Genomic DNA, 21,999 nt, shown 5'->3' on the forward strand with positions numbered 1-21,999 from the left:
TAGTAACTAAAATTATTTTAGTTAATAAATAAAGCCAAAAAAATTACGCATGATTGAGTTAGAAAAGGTTACGATACATCAAAGTTTCGTTACAACGAGGTACGACTGTGTAGCCTTCCTACTTAGTTTGCATTGTGCTAATGAATGCTGCTACTTAGAATCACTAACTAGTAGCTAAATTGCATGTACGATCGTTAGTTTGTTAGAATGCATACAACAAGCGAATCTTTGATAATTGGATAACGACTTCATACTGTGCTTTTCCATGTACCGAAAAAATGTCAATTACCCTGGGTATCATTTCCGACGAACCACGCGTGGTTTTGATCCAACTGTTATCATGGCCAGACACTTCCGTTCGCCGGTCAAGCAATTGAGCACCCAATTTTAAGTACGTATTGTAACGCGCACATCGGCATATCATTCACTCAAATTAGTTTGCGATTAACTTTATTGTTACTTGTTATCAAAATTTTCCAGACCACGGTTTTATAGTGGCTGTTGCGGAAAATACGTCCATCGTCGAATGCTAAATTACTCTTGTACTCGACCGATAAACGTAGCCCTAAGAAATTTATTTCGTTTGATATGACCAATTAATTCTTTTATTTACCGATGTTATATGCAAATGATTTGTGGTGTAAATTTTTGCGCTTTTGACACATCATATACATTTCATATTTGACGACTCACACGTGGTAGAACATTCACAAGAAAGTATTTACAGCTTACAGTCGATATGATTGATGATACACTTTGTGGTTGAACGTATCTTCACTATGACAGAAGAAACTATAAATAGTTTCTATTTTGCTCTCTGGAACAAAGTTACTCCAAATAGGGTTCTTCTCGACCAATATATTTTGCGTGGCGTATTTTCTAATACAAAAAAAATCGCCCCTGTTGCTTAATTTATGATCTTGCCTGTTGTTACTGAGCAAACTAATGTATTTACACTTTATTTAACAATGTTACAATCAAGAGAAGATCCTCATCTATTTCTCAGTAGTGATAATTTTCATCATTGACCATTCTTTTGCTTAAACAACGGTTACCAATGGCGTTAAGGGCAATATAATAAATTAAGTGAGAATTATTCTTTTGTTTCCTTAAATTTTGTCACAAAGATATTACCGTCTGTCCATAACAATGATGTTACTGAATCGATTCATATTTAAGCTGTCGAACCGATTTAATCGAATCCGATGTTTTTGAATCGATTAGAATCGAAATTTATGAAGTTTAGAATCAAAATTTATAAATTTTGGAATGAGACCAAATGCATTTACATTCAATTTGAACATCTTTTAATGAAATCAGATTTACTACTGTAAGACTAGTTTGGTTTCTTTTCCATCAGCTTATTGAGAAATATTTATCGATTCCAACAAAATGGATCGAAACAAGAACTGGAATAAAGAAAATCGATTCACCCGATTTTGAATGCTTAAGTGCGTTGTCTAGTGTGGTGCTTCCTTCAAAGGGCAAATAGTCCACTGAAAGCATTAAAGTGTAGGTGTCAAATCAAAAAAAAAAAAATGCTCCAAGCATCGATTTGTAATATCGATTCATCGGAATGAAAACATCGACTTTCGAAACATCGATTCAAAATCGTACAACGCTAATAGAGATTAGGATGGTTCAAAAAATCGTTTTTGCTCCACACAGCTCATCCGATTCTAGATCGAATTCGGAGTGTCCTATACACTTTTTCAAGCGTAACATTTCAAAATGGCGCAAGTGAAATCAGAAACTTTTTGCGCTACCTGAATAAGCGTATCTTAAATTGTTTTCTAAGAAATTTTGGTGTAGGCCTTTTTTGATTTGCTCTAGTAAATGCGTTTTGAATAAGACCTGAAACTACCTAGAAAACAGATTTTTCCAACTTCTTGAGATTCTTATTCAATCGATTATTCTATAATACATCCATATCATTCCTGACATGAAGATTGTAGATGTTTATCATACCTATCTTTTTTAAGGCCGCACGGGACGTCATCATAATCACCCTATCCATTTCAAGAAGCAAATCCCAAGAACCACTCCATATATCGATGCGAAAATGTATCACTATCATTCTATATATGTAGAGCACAACCCGATAAATTTTCAGCTTCATCGGTTCACTAAAACTCGAGATTTGCTTCCACAAAGTTTTGATGATTATTGTTAGAGTGAGACGAAAGATAGGGAAAATAACACGGTCTCCAGTGTCCCCTTAATTATACTCCCACCTTTTTTACGACCGTTTTTTTTACGACGATTCTGTTTTCACGACCGAAATTCAGATCAACGACCATTAACTTTTATTAATGATCAATATCTTAAAAAGTAATCATAATAGAGGGTCATTATGTTCAGCAAAATTGTTCAGTAGATTAAAGGCTAACATGCGGTGTTAATTGAAAAGCGGAATTCGGCCGCAAGTGGGCATTGAAATTTTATTTTTCTGATATTTCAGGACCCTGACCATTTAGAAAGATGGCGTCTTCGGCAAAGATGTTTAGAAGCTCAATGACTATCATTGTTTGAGTCATAAAATTCGATATTTTGTCCAGGCGGCGCTAGTGACCATGAGACTTTTGTTTTGCGATTATCTCAGGATCCTGACCCTTATAAAGATGGCGTCTTGAGGAAAGTTGTTCGGTTGCTTAAGGAATTTAATTGTTTGAGCCATTAAATCGAGATTTTGCCACCAGGTAGCGCTAGTGAGCATTAAACTTTTGTTTCTTAAACATACTCTAATAATCTCTTCCATAAATTTAAAAAGAAGTGTCAGGATCCTGACCACTTAAAAAGATACATATGACAAACCACATATAATTGGCTCTTTTGATATCAATAGAGCAGTTTTGCCATCTACAGTCAAACCTCCATGAGTCGATATTGAAGGGACCATCGACTCATGGAAATATCGAGTCATGGAACAGCTATTCTTTGGAAAGTTGTTTGAAGGGACCATCATAGTAGCCATGATTTTATGTTTTTAGTATGGTTCCATGAGTCGATATCGAGTAATGGCACATCCACTCATGGAGGGATGACTGTATTACCAGAATATGAAATTTTGAATGGCCCTTTTGGAATGTTCTTTTTACGACATTCCGATATCGGTCGTAAAAAGAGGTTAGGGTGTATCAACATTAAACTCATTGTGTTTTCTTTTGAAATAAAAAAGTTTGAGAGCGAATTTCGAAATCTATGAAATTTGGCGCTTAGGACACTTTGGCATATAAAGAGCCATGACTAAACAACTGTGTCAGTTCATGCGGGAATGAATGGGTTGGAGTAAGGCAATTTTATGGCAGAGAGGCTTTATTTTAGTTAAAATATTGCCTATGTAAGTTAATTCGGTATAAAATGCCCAACTTCAATTTCTAGAAAATTTAAAATATACGCGAAAAAATTTTGTTCTAATCTTTGAGAAATATAAACAACCAATAGAAATTTCTAAAATATCAAAAATTAGGTTTTTGGAGAAAAAATTTGCGCCCGATGAGCAAGTGTTAAAATTCATGATAATAAAGCCAAAAAACTAAATAAGCAAGCTTCATTGTGAATGAAGACCATTCATCAACGGGGTGTTTCTTCCGCTTGGAATTACTCTAGAAATCTTTTCTAAGAACTTCTTCGTGAGGATTTCTCAGAGAATTAATGAAGATATTAACCTGTATCCGCCCTTGCAAGAAATAAGTTCAAATTGCTACCATTTCGGCAATTATTGACGGATTTCCTTAGGTTTAGTTTGAATGGATGTCTAGTTCTACAATTATCATTGGCATTTTTGGAAATTTCCACTGGCTCGGTGTTATTCCGGTGGGTTACTTGATCAAGTCGGATAAAAATAACCACAACTTCCTTTTCTATCAACTTTTACCCAACTTATTAGCATACATAGTCTGATCATTTTAATTTGTTATCTATTGTTTCGACTATAGACGTTATGTGAGAACTAAATTAGCTTTGGCCTTGAGTATTTTTTGGACCTCCATGGAACCGGCACCAAACAGGTCAATTTAATGTTTCTTCTGGCAAATTTTGGTCACCTAGAAATAAAAAAAAAATAGTTGAAAATATTTCCTGTCCTCGAAATTTTCCAATTTTGCAAAAAAAATGGGTTTACAACTAAGTCACTCAAGCTGTCATCAAGGTGGCCAATATCCTTCAAATGATTTCACTCAACCATGTCTAAGTTAGCTTTTGCAAATTATGAAGTTCGACACCCAAGTTTCGACGATTAGGAAAAAATGAAATTGACCTATCTTCGGCCGGTTCTAAGGAAGTCCGATAAATAACCAAAAAATAACCTAGGCTAAAACTGGTCTCAGTGACTCATTTAGTTCTCACATTACGTCCGTATTTGAAACTATAAAAAAAATTGAATTTAAGTCAGATTTATTCTACTAGTTTGGATAAAAGTTGATTGAAAATGAAGTTGGGGTTATTTTTATCCGACTTGACCTAGTGATTCACCGGAATAACACGGAGCCAGTGGACATTTCCACAAATTTTAATTATAATTGTGAAATTGATAGAAATAATAAACCATAGAAGAATAATGTCGCTGGTGTTCCCTTTATTCTCCCTCAGAAACATGTTGGGTACATAAGTGTCAAACTGCATACATTTTCGCGTTGACATTTATAGCCCCGCCCATCTCCGCCAGCAAAAGATGTTCCTACTGCGACGCCAGCGACATTCTTCTTCTATGGTTTATTACTTCTATTGTGAAACTAGACATCCAGGCGATTCCATTCGAACTGAAACGAAGTCAATCCTCCAACAATTGCCGATATGACAGCAATATGGGTTGAAAATGAGCTTATTTATTCTGAATTGAGATAATCCAGTCGAGAAATTTGACTGTTATGGCCAGAAAAAGTTAAGTACGAAAATATTACAAATATTCAACTATTAGGCTAGTGATGGTTTGGTGTGAAATTTAGGTACCGTTTTGACTCATATTCCGAACACTTGGTTTTTGTATGGCGATTTGGTTGAAATGTTTCACTGAAATATGTCACCAAATTATCAGAAAATGGCAGTCATTTGCAACTCAATTTTAACGTCTTCAAATCTATTTAATATCTCGGGAGCAATGATGATTCTCTAGTTCGAATAAAGCACAAATGAATTTATTTGCGAAATTTATCATTTGAATACGCTTAACTCATGCTGTTCGGAATATGAGACAGAATCAACACAGTGTTCAGCATTTGAAGCAAAATTTTGTTTCAAACTTTCACGTTAAAATAACACTAAACAAGTTTAAACAAACAATTTTAACGGCACACCCAACAGCTAACAGTTAGACTTTGCGAAGAAATTAAAATGTACACGAACACCCGTTTATTTATGCCTATCACATGCATTTGAAGTCACTGTTGGCCTCAAGTGTTCGGAATATGAGACAAAACGGTACCTATCCGTTTACCTACTGAGCAAACTAACAGTTAAAAAAAAAAACATAGAACTAGTAGGCTTAATGTCGATTGATTTGATATTATAAAGAGGAAAAAGAATTTAGGAAGAAGAATCAAACTTAGTATTTAATCACTTAATTTTGGACGACAACTACAAGTTAAAATCATTCATGTATCATAAAAATAAATGACTCATATTCCGAATACTTAAGGCCAACAGTAGCTTCAAATGCATCTGGTTGGCATAAATAAGCTGATATACGTGAAATTTTTAATTTCTCCGCTAAGTCTAACAGTTAGCTGTTAGGTGTGCTGATAAAATTGTTTGTTCAAACTTTTTAGTATTGTTTTTACGTAAAAGTATGGAACAACATTTTGATTCAAATGCCGAACACTGTGTTCATTCTGTTTCATATTCCGAACACCTTGATTCAAATTCTGAACAGCACAAATAAATCATATTCAAATGGATAATTTCGCAAATAAATTTATCTGAGCTGGTTTTACTGGTCTCGTACTTGAGCATTATGACTACTCCCGAGGTATAAAATAGATTCGTAGACGGTAAAATTGAATTGCAATTGACTACTATTTGCTTTTAATTTGATGACATATTTCAGTGAAACGTTTCAACCCAACTACCATACAAAAATCGAGTGTTCGGAATTTGCGACAAAACCGTAGGTGTTGGTTTGATTGCAATGTTTTGATACCATTCAAAGGCAGAAACGTTCGTCGTTTCAGCGAATATTAAGCTTGAGAAGTGAAATATATCATCAACCTAAAATAAATAGATACTTTGCTTGGGGGACAAACTTTTGCACTTTATTTCCACTCTTGCTAATAGGGGTCGGATGATGTTTAGTTGAGAAAATTCTAAAAAAACAGTCCATCAAACGCAGACATGTGTCACTCAACTTGCCTCAATTTTAAACCTCATTAGGATGCCACTTGGGTTAGACGCGTGACTGAATCAGACGTCTGTAATTAATCAAATTCGGGGGCCACTCCAAAGACGTAGTCCCTGCCGCGCAATGTTAAGGTGAAACAGTTTTGAATCAAATTCTAAGATTGCACTAAAACTTCAAAGGCACAAATCTCGCAAAGAAAGCATCCAACAACCGTGCACTTTTTATTTTGGCTTTGTGCACTAGCAGAAAGCTTAAAATAAGAAGATCAGAAACGTTTGCCAACTATTTCTCCAGTTTTGTGCCTTTGAAATCGTGAGTAGGGGCACAAGTCGGCCATTGTGCCGGCCATCTTTGGATTCTGAGATGTTTCACCTTAATGACCCTTCTGGACTTGTTTTGCAACGAAATGGCTTGAGCGGAAGGAAAAACAAATGACCAAATAACCTTTCCTGTGTCGCTTTAAGTAGCCACCTCGCCAACGCACGATTTTGGATGGGAGGGAATAGTCTAAATGTTTGTTCTTTGGTTCCATGGTGTGGCTAGAATGTTCAACTTTCCACGGGAAAAATGTCATGTTGAAGCGTTGCGTGACTTGTACCGTTGGCCTAATCATCAATGATGTCGCGTGGTCGTAAAAATGACTTCTATGATGCATTAGCAGGAGAGCACCGTTGTACGCACCTGAGCTTGGTCTTCAAATTAATTATTCTGTAGCAGGGGTTTTTACACCATTTGGCTCCCGGAGCGCTTTTTAGAATTGAACTGTAGCGTGGATATGTTAAATGTTTATGATTATTATGGATAACATTTTGGAAAAGACCCTTCGACATTGGTAAACACTATGGAAGGCCACTTTGAGCTCAATTTAAATTGCTTAACTACAACAACACCAGAAAGAGCTTTGGAGCCTTCTTTAGCCTAGTGGTTAGAGTCCGCGGCTACAAAGCAAAGCCATACTGAAGTTGTCTGGGTTTGAATCCCGGCTGGTCCAGCATTTTTTCGTAATGTAAATTTTCTTGACTTCCCTGGGTATAGAGGATCATCGTACCTGCCACACGATATAAGAATTCGAAAATGGAAACTTTGGAAGAAAGCTCTCAGTTAATAACTGTGGAAGTGTTAAGCTTAAACACTAAGCTGAGAGGCAGGCCGTAATGCCAAGAAGGAAGGAAGGAAAAATGAGCTTTCTGATACCAAACATGTTGACATGTGCTTTAAACTTCATTATTCGCTAAATAAAAGTAAGTTTTTGTTTTTGTTGACATGATCAACATTTCAGCAATAGTTCGATCCTTCGTAAATTAGAAGCCGACAAGATACAATGCCAAAATAATGCAGAAAAAAGAGAAAAAACCATCTACCTTTGCGATTAATGTATTGAACGTATTTTTCGTAAAATGATTCTGCAAAATATATAGTGCATTTGCATACAAACAACAGCTTAGAAATTTTGAGGTTGTCGCGTAACAAGTGCTCCGGGGAGCACGATCTGAAAATCACTGTTGGACAAATTAATGCGTGGTGTAACAGAGGTGATTATTTGACTTGTTGCGGGAATTATTTTAAAGCGATGTTTATTTATGTACCACAACACACCCGATGATGATGATAGAGGCGCCGTACTGTCTGGTCGTGATTATTTATCAAGTTGCACTTCTGGAGTTCGAGTGAGATGCTGAGGAGGATGTGTGTCATGCGAAGACAAGTAAAAGGAAGCAATAAAATAAACGAACCGTAGTGTAGTACGCACGACCCATCATCACCCCATCCCAGACAGCTTGGGGTAAATGTCTATGGAGATGCACGGAATCTATATTTACTACGAGCGTGATTTTGGATGAAGATTTCTGCACGAATTACATGGTTGGTACGTATTACTAGTTAATTCATGTTTTATAGCGCTTATGATAGATCGCTGAAAAGCAAGTTCTATCTCAGTTGGGATGTAATTCCGAAAGAAGAAGATCCCCAATGTACATCCCTGCGATTGCAGAAAATCGTTATATGACATTATGCGAAAATTTATAGCTGTGATAAATTCTCTTCTATAATTCCCATTAGGCCTCTGAATTGCTTACGACGGTCGTAAAATTTTTGCCTTTCAATCCAATGCCAAACACATACCGTTTCGTGTATTCTGCTTAGCTTCTCACTTGATGTTTTAGAATGTATTTAACAATTCAGTTAAAAAGACAAACCCCGTTTTCTGATTTACATAAACTGTATTGTATGCATTCACCTCAAATTGAATTCTCGAAGAACACTTTGACAATGATTAATGCATGGGAGGATCCATCGCGTCAACTTCAATCTGTTTACACATCGGACGAACGTTTTCTTTTCTCTATCTTACTAAATGTTTCAAAATGAATCAGGGGCGATATTTTTCACCTTCTCCCCACAAAATATCCCATCACTCGGTTCCGGCTCAGGCAAAACCATTACCACTCGAAATAACGCGACTGTCACTTTGCCATCAGCTTGATGCTCACGGACGAATGCTTGCTGACACTAACGTTTACTGGGAGTTGTTTCAGCATTCGGGACCACCTCCCTCTTCGAGTGATACCTTTTGTGCATGCATTATGTTCACGTAATAAGTATAGAGAGAAAGAAGCTATATTTGATGGGGAAGCATGGTAGTTATTTTTACAGAAACGGTTCAGTTTATTGGTTCGGTTCTAATTTACACAGAAACGTCACTTCTCATTCTCAACATTAAATGACCCACATAGCCGTAGCGGTAAAAGTGTGGCCATTCAGCAAGACCATACGGAGGGCCGTGGGTCCAATCCTACCAGTCGATCAACTTTTGAGATGGATTTTTTTTTTTTTCGAATTTCCAAGATATAGGATATTTTTGCTCTTAGTCTTGCCACAAAATTGATTCAAAGTCAATTGATAAAGAAAGCCCAGATGGCCCAGATAGCCGTAGCGGTAAACGCGCAGCTATTCAGCATGACCATGCTGAGGGTCGTGGGTTCGAATCCCGCTGGTCGAGGATCTTTTCGTAAAGGAAATGTTCTCGATTCCCAGGGCATAGAGTATCTTCGTACCTGCCACACGATATACACATGCAAAAATGGTCAATCGGCAAAGAAAGCTCTCAGTTAATAAATGTGGAAGTGCTCATAAGAACACTAATCTGAGAAGCAGGCTTTGTCCCAGTTGGGACGTAACGCCAGAAAGAAGAAGAAGATGATAAAGAAAGCCATCAGTTAAAACTATGGTAATTTCTATAAGAACACTAAGCTAAGAAGCAGGCCCTGTCCGAGTTGAAACGTAACGACATATTGCTTAAATGCATTTGTTCTTCAGTTTATCATTTATATCTTTAGTATCACCTACAAATGTGTACAGCTAGGTGGATACAAAATATGTGCTCAAACGCCGTAATCCCGAAGCCCGCTTTCCCTTTTCGGCTCTTCCTCTTCAGCTCCATGACCTCATGTGGCCATCAGATTCATTCATAACTACTCGGGTATCGATTTATAACGCTTTTTCCCTGTAATTTCGACGATTCGAGGTCGGTGCAACTGAGCGACCAAGTTCGTTATTCTGTTATCATCATCGATAAACAACCTAGCGTCTAATGATAAACAACCGGAGGTATGTTTGCGCGGATAGAAAGACTGAATGGCACTTGAAATTGTTTTCGTGCCATGCACGTTTGGTGAGTGGCTTTTTGCAAGTACTCATGCTTGGCACAGAAATACGAGTACAAGGCTTGAGCAGAGAAAACGGCAGCACAGGACGAACATTGAGAGCAATTTGAGTGTTTATATACTTGAGCGGGTTAGCGAAATGCTGTGGGTGAGGTACATTTTCAAAAATATTTGCGATATTGTGCTGCCAAAAGACAAACAAATACTACGATATTGTAAAAGTGATTTTCCTGAGAGTTTAGAGAAATCAAAAGCAGATCACAGGTGGAGCAGGAAAACCCGGAAATTCAAAATGATCATAGATAAAACTGATTTGAATAAATAAACAAAAATAGAGGACTCACAATTAATAGCTAAGGAAGGGTTCAACAATCAGCTGAGAAACAGGAGTTAGTTCGTTTTGGGAGTAACGCCATCAGAAATCAGTTATCGAAAATCATAATATTATATTGTTATAAGGGACTTGTTATTGCTGTTGACCTTCATTGCTCGTTTTTTAAATGCCATAGTTCGAGGTAGTAAAGCAAAACCCTAGAAAAAAATATTGCGTTCTGTCAAACTTGAGCAACGAGGTCCGATTTTAGTATTTGAAGTGTTAACCAATACGAACCTAACTACTTATAGGGTGTCCCAGAAAGTATGGGCACGACTTTGATATCGAGAATCACAATATTTTTTTCAAACAAATGAATATTTTTATATTTTCCTTGGGGCTTTTTAAATGCTGCCTGTAAAAATTTTGTTTGAATAAATAAACTTTTACATTGAAATTTTTGATTTTAGAAAATCAATTCTTATCTAGCCAGCACAGTAGGGTCTTTTGTGTTTTGTTGGAACTTAACTAGTAAAGAATTATTTTAACAAAATCCTTCGATGTGGTGAATTCAAGTACATTGAATCTAAAACGTCCCGCAAGAATTTTTGTTTAAAATTTTGTTTGGCTTTGCTAGAACACATTTGAAAAAATGGTAAATTTCAATTAAAACGCTAGTTTTCTCTCCACATACGATAGCTTCACAAAATCATTACTTTTCAGGTATTTTCAATATACATACAATTTTGACCCATTCAAAAATCGACTACAGCTGAAATCGGATTTTCAGTTTCTATTCACTTTTGATGTACTTAGGTCTATAATTTACAATAAGTAATAGTCTGGTCATTTATCGTATCGGCAATAATAAATGCATTTTTTTTCTGATTTTTATTGTACGTACTTTATGGCCAAACACAAATTTATTGCAACAAAGTCGCTCAGAAATAACGCAATTTGTGCAAAACAGATAAGAGGAGCTTCCAGAAATGAAACACCATAAACAAACAGGTAACGAAAAAGTCGCTCAAAATTCAAAATCTACTCTTGATAAGTAGAAGAATAAAATGTGTGAAAATCAGTTTTTTTATCAGCATTAGTCTTGAAATGGCAGTATGGTAAAGTCGTGCCCATACTTTCTGGGACACCCTATAGCTTAGCATAGCTTAGCTTAGACTGACTACACATATCAATGGTTGCTATTTCGTGATTGACCGAAGTCGGTGAAGATGCACAAAGAATCAACTAAAAGATTGGCTTGAATTGGTCATAATCTTCTTCAGTGTGCATAACTAAGTACCTCCATTTATACAGGGTCAATATCAGCGCCAGTCACGTCGTTGCAGTCAAGTAGGGTTGGGGAGAGGAATATTAATTTGTAACCTTTGCTATTTGAAGACCGTGTTTACATCTACATCTCCACAAATGTTACTAGAAGGGATTTTTGTTAACCTTTCGGTCGTCGCGCGAATTTTTGTAACGCGAGTAGTCGTGCGTTGTACTTTGTACAACACCCTTGGATTTGCGAATATCCCAGGAGCTTCACTACTTAGGAAGATGGCGTCTTCGGCAAAGTTGTTCAGTAGCTCAAGGGCTATCTTTGTTTAATCCTTGAAGTTCTAAATTTGCTAAAATAATGATTGCCCTTGAGCCACGCATCAACTTTGTCTAAAAAGTCAGGATCCTGAAGTATCCGCAAACCAAAAGTTTTATGCTCACTAGCCTAGCTGCAAAATTTTGAATCAACTTGCTCGAACAATGATAATCCTTAACTCACTGAACAACTTTGCCGCCATCCTTCTTAACGGCTCGGATCCTGAAATATATGCAGAACAAAAGTAAAAGTTCCATGCTCACTAGTGTCACCTACCGGTTAAATTCCGAATTAAATGAGATAGCGCTTTACATCCAGAACAACTTTACAAAAGACCCCATGTTTCGAAATTATCTGGTTTTTAAGATATACCGATTTTAAATTGTGGTCTACTCGAATCGTATATAGTGCGTTCATTATTATGCGACTTCTATGTACATTTGTTGATTTTAACGCATTATGAAGGGCGATACTGTAAACAAAAACTGTTGAGTAAAGTTCTTAAAAAAATTCTCGAGGAGTACATTTTGGTTTGGTTTCGATACATATCTTTGTTACATAATCATAGTATATAAATCACAAATGTTTTACAAAGTACAACAGCGCGACAGCCCAAAGGTTAATGGGGAGGATCGTTAGGTCATAAGATTCACTTTCATAAGCAATCAGACCATGATAAACAATTATTTGTGGAACATAAACATGCAGCCATCCCATGAAAAACCGATCTAGAGGGTCACAGAGTTTCGTTAAAATTTGTTATTTTGTTCCTTATCCGAAATAAGGATACACGTGTTTTTGAATTTTTTGATTTGAAAGACCAAAAAAATCGCGTCTTTGCAAAATTTTTAATTTTGTAAAAAATAAAACTTTCGATCCGCTTGACCGATTTTCAATTTTCTTAAACGAAATAAAAGCTAAAGATTTTAACTTTTTAAGAAAAATTATATAATTTCACAAAAATTGTTTTTTACATGAAAAAATCAAAAATTTCTTTTTTTTTCGTGTTTTGAAGGCCTCGGGACAAAAGGAGCTATTTATGTTCTCATTTTTTCTGAAAAGTTCAGAAAATTTTACGTTTACTGTCAAATTTTTAGCGATGTATGTTTTTTTAGTTTTTGAGATATATTTTTTTGAAAATAAAAAATCAGTCATTTTTTATCGGCACACACAGCGCATTAAATTTTTTATTAAAAAAAAAAAAATCATAACTTTTGAATTAGTTTCATGATTTTTTAAATGTGAAATTTTCTGAACTTCCTAGAAAATATCAGAACAGCAATAGCTCCTTTTGTCCCAAGACCTTCAGAACATAATAAAATAGAAACTTTTTATTTATTTTTTCGTTCTTCTTCTTTCTGGCGTTACGTCCCCACTGGGACAGAGCCTGCTTCTCAGCTTAGTGTTCTTATGAGCACTTCCACAGTTATTAACTGAGAGCTTACTATGCCAATGACCATTTTTGCATGCGTATATCGTGTGGCAGGTACAATGATACTTTATGCCCTGGGAAGTCGAGAAAATTTCCAATCCGAAAAGATCCTCGACCGGTAGGATTCGAACCCACGACCCTCAGCTTGGTCTTGCTGAATAGCTGCGCGTTTACCGCTACGGCTATCTGGGCCCCACTTATTTTTTCGTGTAAAATACAATTTTTTGTGAAATTTTATATTTTCTTTAAAAGTCAAAATTTTTAGCTTTCATTTCGTTTAAGAAAATTGAAAATCGGTCAAGCGGTTCAAAAGTTATATTTTTCCAAAAAAATAGGCAAGGTCGTGATTTTTTTGGTCTGTTTCGAAAATGGTCACCCCAATCAAAAAATTTAAATACACGTGTATCCTTATTTCGGATAAGAAACAAAATAGCAAATTTTCACGGAATTCGGTTTTTTATGGAATGGCTGCATGATTCTCGACGATGTAACGTGTGAAGTCATACATAATTCACAGATTTGAAATAAAAGCATGAAACGAGCTCACCAATGGATCCTCCATTCTGAGCAGCCACTTTCAGGCTTGGCTTCCAGAAGTACTGCCCAGCAAAACGCGCGAAGAGAAACGAAAAAAAAACTTCTTCGTAGGTGCCACGAATCTCGCTGAACATTACTAAAGATTCTCTCCTCTCTCTCGCTCTCTTTCGATTGTAACAGTGTAATACTAAAGCTGTTGCGAAGTTTCTCACTATAAACCTAAAGAAATTTCCTTGACTAGAGTTTCATTTTAGTTACCTGATTTTTATCATTATATAAAATATCCTTTAGAAGATTCGACGCTAAAAGTGTCGACTCACTGTATGTTCACGTTGTCGTCGATGTCGTCGATGAAGAGAAATCGATCACTGCAGTTACGCCCTACAATACTGAACGCGAGCAATGCTTTTGTCATTCGCTATTGTGAAAAAGAATGACACTCGGTTAACACAACCACTGAGAAGTACTGGATCACCATAGATGGGCTATTATTTCAAGCTGCTGTTGCCAAGATCGGCTAACTTCCGGCAATGTGGGAGCCGAATGTACTGGCTTGCTTACTTCAGTCGGAGGAAGTGTACAATTTGTAGTTGCTACTCCATGATTGTCCAGAACATTCAAAATTGCACAAGGAACCAACAGATGGAGCTTTGGAAAAGCTTACCATCCTCAGTGTACACTTTTGAGAATCTGAAAAATTGTGAAGTCAATAATGGCGCCGGTCTCGTCCTTACGGTCATCGGGAAAAGGAAGGAATGTTAGTGTGGAGTCTTAGAGACTAGAGAACAGTCTCTACTGTTGCAGGAGACCGAGATCACCTCTGCATCTCCGCGGCAATAAATTCAATGCGTGACAAATTTCAATTTAGTTCAAGTCAGAATTAGCTCAAGTAAACTGTGAATTTTATTTAAAAAAACGTCAGTGAAATCCGAAAAAAGTAGTTCAAAATTAAGTAACGTTCTAATTTTCATAACTTGATTTTAAACAGACCATCGTGTATAGGAGGCTTCGAGATACGGACACATATTTTTCTATTTTGGAACTTTTTGTTATTTCGACAAATTACATTCGAAAAAGGCTTTTTAACCTTGAATATAGTAAAATTTGAACACATTAAAACGTTACATGAAAAGATCTGGTGAAAGAGCTGAAATTGTATGGTAAACTGAAACATACAGCATCGAGTCTCGGAACATGAAGAAGTATCGACTTGTTGAAAGTACGGTATATTGAAAGGACTGCGTGTTCCACCGATCGAAGGGAAAACAAAGAATATAGTGTAAGGGAAAGTTGACTGTATAGTTCTCAGCACTCTTAAACGTTTTTTGTACCGTATAGCCAAACTATTTAGGATACAGCTTGGCTGTGGCTGCATCTCCTTTTCAACTAGCTGATTTAAAACTTCCTCTGTTTTTAGGGTCTGCGAGGTCTGTTTTTTAGATTTTTTCGAAGACTTTCATGACCGCAACAGAAACAACCATCGATCAATATTACAACTTCCAAGATTTTCTACCAAGCATGTTTTGGAAAATTTAACGATCATTGACACACGAGCCATAATTTCATCCCATTTATCCGCCTGCATTCATACAACACGCATTACATTTAACGTTCGTGGAAGATAACGAGCCATGAACGAAAACAAGACAGACACACACCACCCACAGTTTGGCACCGATCGCTATGTGTCAACACCAGGGGGGCATCAAAAGACGGTTACCCCGTAGCTCACAACAAAAACACGTTAAAGATAGTTTCTCCTTTTATTTAGTGGCTTACACAATTGTTTACTCATTTACTTAGGTTTTACCAGGGATCGTGTATTTTTTGAGCAATAGCACACCAAAATCAAATTCCGTCATTATGCGCCTTACCCAGCTTAAACCCACGTTAATGAGTAGTTGTAAATTAACGTGAACAATCCAAAATTGTCAGATTTCCCAAAAGTGTCAAATTCACAAAAATGTCAAAATCATGTTGGCCACGGTTAATGTATATATGTGGTTGATAAGCTTGGAGGGCCCGTGGTCAACACTTGTAACATTTGCTGACTCACTCTAATTCTGATCACGAAACAGAGGCGAATATTTTTCATTTTCGGTGCTATGTTTGCAACCAAAGGGGTGTTCGATGATCCAATAGATTATAATTAGGGTGTTAAAGGCTGCATAACCAGAAAATATGAAAGTTATTAGCAATTTTATGCAAAACGTCAATCACCCGAATGGCTCGATACTGTTGCAGTCGCAGCTGCTCTTGAACGCTCTCGCGCCACTTGCCAAACGAGAGAGTGATTGTTTACGTTCATATGGCTCCCCGAGCAAAGACGGATAACTGGATGATATCACCATGATAACAAATTTTATTATCGCTGTTATAATTTTGATATTATGTTATCAATGATAACCGAATGATAACAACATTTGTTATCATTGTATCAGTGATAGACATTTTTGATAACAGGTTGATAACAAAATATGTTATCACACATCTTTCCTATAACATTTTTATTAAGCGTGTGTTACTAAACAAAGTTGACTTTTCGTCAAACACAATTTTGTAAAATTATTTTAAGCGTAAATTTAATCCAAAACACTCATCTCTCAGAATTTTTCTTTGATTTAAGACCATAAAATTCAAAAATATATGATGATGCAAATTGAACTCAGTGATAACACAATCTGCTATTGCTTTGTTATTCGACGAACAAATTTGAGTTCTCATTTTTGTTATGTTGGCTGTTAATTCAGCCAAGATGATAACAAAATCAGTTATCAAATGATGATAAACAGGTAACAAGACTTGTTATCATCTTGCTATTCAACTTTGCTCGGGTCTCCGATTGAGATGTTATGGTTCACGAACTGTTACACTCTCCGAATATGGTTCGATCGGCATATTCGGATCAAAATCCAAAGACTGTTACCAAATCGAAGAAACTTTTACGTGGTAGAGCTCTTAGAATAGGCCAAGCGCTCGTTGAAAATTAAGAGGTCTGTATTGAGCCATATCACATGATTCGGATTAGACCAACACATGTTTTGTGATTCTTAGATTGGGTAGATAAAAGGTACACACGATTTTTACAGTGGCGCCAGTATTGAGAAATGCTTGATGGTTAGAACAGGCTCCGAATTGGACCAGGTTACCCTACTATGTAATTTTATTCCATTCGTATCTTTGGATAGATGCGCGTATTTTGTATTATTTAAGTCGAGCCTGGTACACGACACTGAAATCTGTCTTACAGTTCATTTGGAAATACGCTTATCTGTCAAAGGATAGAACTTCTAGTTAGAATTTAATTATTCAGAGAAATTACGTTCGATATTTGGCCTCACCGTTTAGGTACTAGGGTAGGTGTACCATTTACAAACATAAAGATTCACTATTTTGCCACATGTTATAATTTGTTTGTTTTCAACTGTTTATTTTGTATGTGATTCAAAGAACGATATTAAATGTATAATAAAGTTAAAACAATCAAAAAATGGTCCAAAATATGAAAGTTTTAGAAATTTTCTTCGTGGCCAAATAGATTCTTTGCGTAATTCCGGTTAATCACAGACAAGCAACAATGTAGAGTTTAAATTAATCATACGTAAGCTTTTAATTTGCATTTACTATTTCCATCAAACACTATTCTGCACAGCCCACAGAAAAAAAAAAAGAAAAAACCCAAGCACAGAAAAAAAAAAGAAAAAGCCCAAGAAAAAAAAAAAAGAAAAAACAGAGGAAACCGAAAACGGAGCCCAAGGAGAGCGCTAAACCGAAAACAGCGAAACGTAGGAATTTAGGCGAAGCCCTCGTTATCAAAACGGAGGAAGCAAAATACGCCGAGGTTCTGAAGGCGATGCGAAGCACAGAGAAGCTATCGCCATTGGGCGCAGACGTGCGAAGCATAAGGCGAACTAGGATTGGTGAAATGATCCTAGTCTTAAAGAAGGACGCCAAGGAAAAGGGTACAGTCTATAAGCAACTGGCACAAGAAGTACTTGGTGACGAGGTTGATGTAAGATCCCTTACTGCTGAAGCGACTCTCCAGTGTAAAAATCTGGATGAGGTCACCGATGCAGCGGAGGTCTCGGCTGCCCTCAAAGAGCAGTGTGACATCGACGTAGCCAGTAAGGCCATCCACCTTAGAAAGGGCCCGCAGGGCACCCAGGTGGCGGCGATCAGGCTGCCGGTCGCAGAGGCCAACAAAGCGAAGAACTTGGGCATACTCAAGGTAGGCTGGTCGGTTTGCCGGCTGAGCATACAACAGCCTCCTGAAGTTTGCTTCAAGTGTTTCGGGAAGGGCCATAAGTCGTGGAATTGCAATGGTCCCGACAGAAGTAAGATGTGCAGAAAATGCGGCGCTGAAGGCCATAGGGCAAGCGATTGTAAGCAAATCGCTAAGTGCCTAATATGTGTCGACAGAGCAGACAACGGACACTTAACGGGCGGACCCAAATGTCCGGGCACAAGCGGAGTATCAAAGCAGCCAAAACGGAAGTAACACAGTTAAATTTAAACCACTGTGATGCAGCCCAGCAGCTGCTTTGGCAGTCAGTCTCGGAAACCAAGACTGACGTGGTGTTATTATCGGACCCATACCGCATACCAGCCAACAACGGGAACTGGGTGGCGGATAGGTCTCAACAGCTAGCAGCTATAGGGACGACAGGACGATACCCAATCCAAGAAGTAGTCTCTAGCTCAAATGACGGTTTTGCGATAGCAAAAATCAACGGCGTGTTCTATTGCAGTTGTTACGCGCCCCCAAGGTGGTCGATTGAGGAATTTTCCCACATGGTTGACAGGATGATGGCCGAACTAGCTAATCGGCAGCCAGTAGTGATAGCTGGCGACTTTAATGCATGGGCAGTGGAGTGGGGTAGCCGCTGCACCAATCAAAGAGGCCAGCTATTGTTGGAATCCCTGGCCGCATTAAATGTAGAGCTGGCAAATGTGGGTACAGTGAGTACCTTCCGCAGAAATGGTGCAGAATCGATCATCGACGTGACGTTTTGTAGTCCTAACCTTTTAGGTACCATGAACTGGCGCGTTGATGACGGTTATACTCATAGCGATCATCAATCGATTCGCTATAGTATAATACCAGGCGGGCAGAAGGCAGCGCGATGTAACTCGACCCAAGCCCGAGGATGGAAAACAGCGCGCTTCGACGGCGAAGTATTCACTGAAGCCCTGAGGCGCGAACGAAACACTCTGGACCTAAACGGTGAAGAGCTAGTTGCTGTGATATCACGAGCGTGTGATGCTTCCATGCCGAGAAAAGCCCCTCCTAGAGAGAACAGGCCGCCAGTGTATTGGTGGTGCGAATCAATTGCAAATCTTCGAGCAATCTGCCTTCGGGCTAGACGAAGAATGCAACGCGCACGCACAGAAGCACAAAGAGAGGAACGCGGTGCAGCATTCAGAGAGGCAAAGTTGGCTCTCAAAAAGGAAATCAAGAGTCGAAAACGGGCATGCTTTGAAAGTCTATGCGAGAGTGCCAATTCTAGTCCATGGGGTGACGCCTACAGAGTGGTAATGGCTAAGACCAAAGGAGCCATAGCACCCCAAGAGAAATCGCCCGAGTTGCTGCGATCGATAATCGATGTACTCTTCCCGCACCATCCCATAAGCCCATGGCCCCCAGCGCCGTATGCGGCAGATGAAGGAGAAGAAGTGGCGAGAGTGACGAACGAAGAGCTGGCAGAAGTCGTGAAATCATTCGCGTCAAACAAGGCACCGGGACCCGATGGTATCCCGAATGTTGCCTTAAAAGCGGCAGTGAACACGGATCCGGACATGTTCAGAACCACGATGCAACGCTGCATTGATCAAGGAATCTTCCCGGATGTATGGAAACGACAGAAATTGGTGCTACTACCAAAGGCGGGGAAACCACCAGGTGACCCGTCGGCGTATAGACCTATCTGTCTACTAGATACGACGGGCAAGTTATTGGAGAGGTTGATTCTCAACAGACTAGTACCGTATACGGAGAGTGCAGACGGCCTGTCCAACAACCAGTTTGGATTCAGAAAAGGTAAATCTACTCTGGACGCCATCCAGTCGGTCGTTCAAACAGCTGAGGTGGCAATCGAGCATAAAAGGAGCGGCATCCGTTACTGCGCGGTTGTCACTCTGGATGTGAAGAATGCGTTCAACAGCGCAAGCTGGGAAGCAATAGCACACGCGCTTCACCGCCTCAAGGTACCGGTGCAGTTGTGTAAGCTTCTAGAAAGCTATTTTGATGGTAGGATTCTACTGTATGACACAGAGGAGGGGCAGAAAAGCGTTCGAATTACCGCGGGAGTACCTCAAGGTTCAATCCTGGGCCCGCTGTTATGGAATGCGATGTACGATGACGTACTGAGGCTGCCCCTTCCGACGGGTGTTAAGATTGTTGGCTTCGCCGACGATATCACCCTAGTGGTCTATGGTGAATCGATGGAGGAAGTAGAGTTGACAGCAGCGCACTCTATTTCCCTGGTTGAGGAGTGGATGAAGTCTAGGAAACTAGGACTGGCCCGTCACAAGACTGAGGTGGTGGTGGTCAACAACCGCAGGTCCGAGCAACGGGCGCTTATCTCGGTAGGTGATTGCACCATAGAGTCCAAGCGATCCCTTAGGCATCTTGGGGTAATGATCGATGACAAGCTGAGCTTCGCTAGCCACGTTGAATATGCCTGTAAAAGGGCATCTACGGCTATAGCGGCGCTTTCGAGGATGATGTCTAACAGCTCTGCTGTAATTGCCAGCAAACGCAAGCTGCTGGCAAGCGTGGCGCTATCCATACTAAGGTATGGAGGACCAATCTGGTCAAAAGCGCTTAGAACGAACAGAAACCTAAAGCGGTTGGAAAGCACGTACAGGATAATGTGCTTAAGAGTAGCAAGTGCATACCGGACGGTATCTAAAGAGGCCGTGTGCATCATAGCCGGGATGACGCCCATCGGGCTCATCATCAAGGAAGATGTTCAATGCTTCAACCAAAGGGGTACCAGAGGAGTCCGCGACACGTGTAAAGAGGAAACGCTCAGAAGCTGGCAGCAGGAATGGGATAACTCCACTAAGGGTAGATGGACCCATCGACTAATACCAAATGTGTCAGATTGGTATGGTAGAAGCCATGGGGAAGTGAACTTCCACCTGACGCAGTTTCTGTCAGGACATGGTTGCTATAGACAGTACCTGCATAGGTTCGGGCACTCAGAATCTCCTGCGTGCCCCAATTGTGCTGGTGTAGAGGAAACAGCGGAGCATGTCGTGTTCGATTGCCCCCGTTTCATTGTTGTGAGAGGTCGCATGCTCACTACATGCGGAGGGGACACGTCCCCCGACAATATTATAGAGAGAATGTGTGCGGATGCCGAGTGCTGGAATGCAGTAACCACGGCTGTCACTCACATTATGTTAGAATTGCAGCGTCTATGGCGCGCCGACCAAGAGTTGGCTGCAGAGGATTAGCCCTGCCGAGGCTGGTCCCTTGTAACATTGTTTAAGTCGGCTAGGAGAAGCAGTTTGCCTAGGCTACTTCTGCTACACGTGTTGTGCTATATGCACTGGTCCCTTCCCGAAGAAATACCGTAAGGTGGTTCCGGGGAGATGAGGGTCTGAGTCCAAGGGTCATGTCGATGCACTGTTCACCACTTGAGCAATTCTAAATGAATTGCTCATGCACAGTGCATAGGCTGGTTTTAGCGGGTCGTCGTTGGTGCGTCATCCCCGCATTCCCTGAGTTATCTTCTCAGGGGATCTGTTTGCAGATTTCCCCCTTGTAAAAAACAAAAAAAAAAAAAACAGCCCACAGTAGCATATAGATGGAGATAGCCAAATGCTGTATTGCTCCCCTTGCTCCTTGGGAAGATATGCCAATTTTTTCGCAACGCAAGATTTCCTCGCATTCCTTGCTTTCATTTTACCCCAGTATTCAACATCTTCGATGCTCCTTCCAACATCACCCATCTCCTCCACCGCCCAACCCTCAACCTCCAAACAACCACACCTTCCTCCCCTAGAACAGCTTTAATTTTCGGTAACCAAGTATACAATCACTCCACAGCCATACTGCAGACTCTCTTTCTCCTTTAAGTTTTCATGTGAGTTTATGATGCATCGTTCGAGTCAAGT

At 39.2% G+C, this 21,999-nt stretch overlaps 2 protein-coding genes across 6 annotated transcripts in view; one reads left to right on the forward strand and one right to left on the reverse strand.

Moving 5' to 3' along the window:
• LOC5579864 overlaps positions 1-21,999 on the forward strand; it is a 90,025-nt gene that overhangs the window by 60,238 nt on the left and 7,788 nt on the right. The window lies entirely within an intron of this gene.
• The window catches only part of LOC5579865 (carbohydrate sulfotransferase 11), an 88,260-nt gene that overhangs the window by 59,249 nt on the left and 7,012 nt on the right, over positions 1-21,999 (reverse strand). The window lies entirely within an intron of this gene.

Source organism: Aedes aegypti, chromosome 2 (genome assembly GCF_002204515.2).
Source record: "Aedes aegypti strain LVP_AGWG chromosome 2, AaegL5.0 Primary Assembly, whole genome shotgun sequence".
Lineage (NCBI taxonomy): Eukaryota > Metazoa > Arthropoda > Insecta > Diptera > Culicidae > Aedes > Aedes aegypti.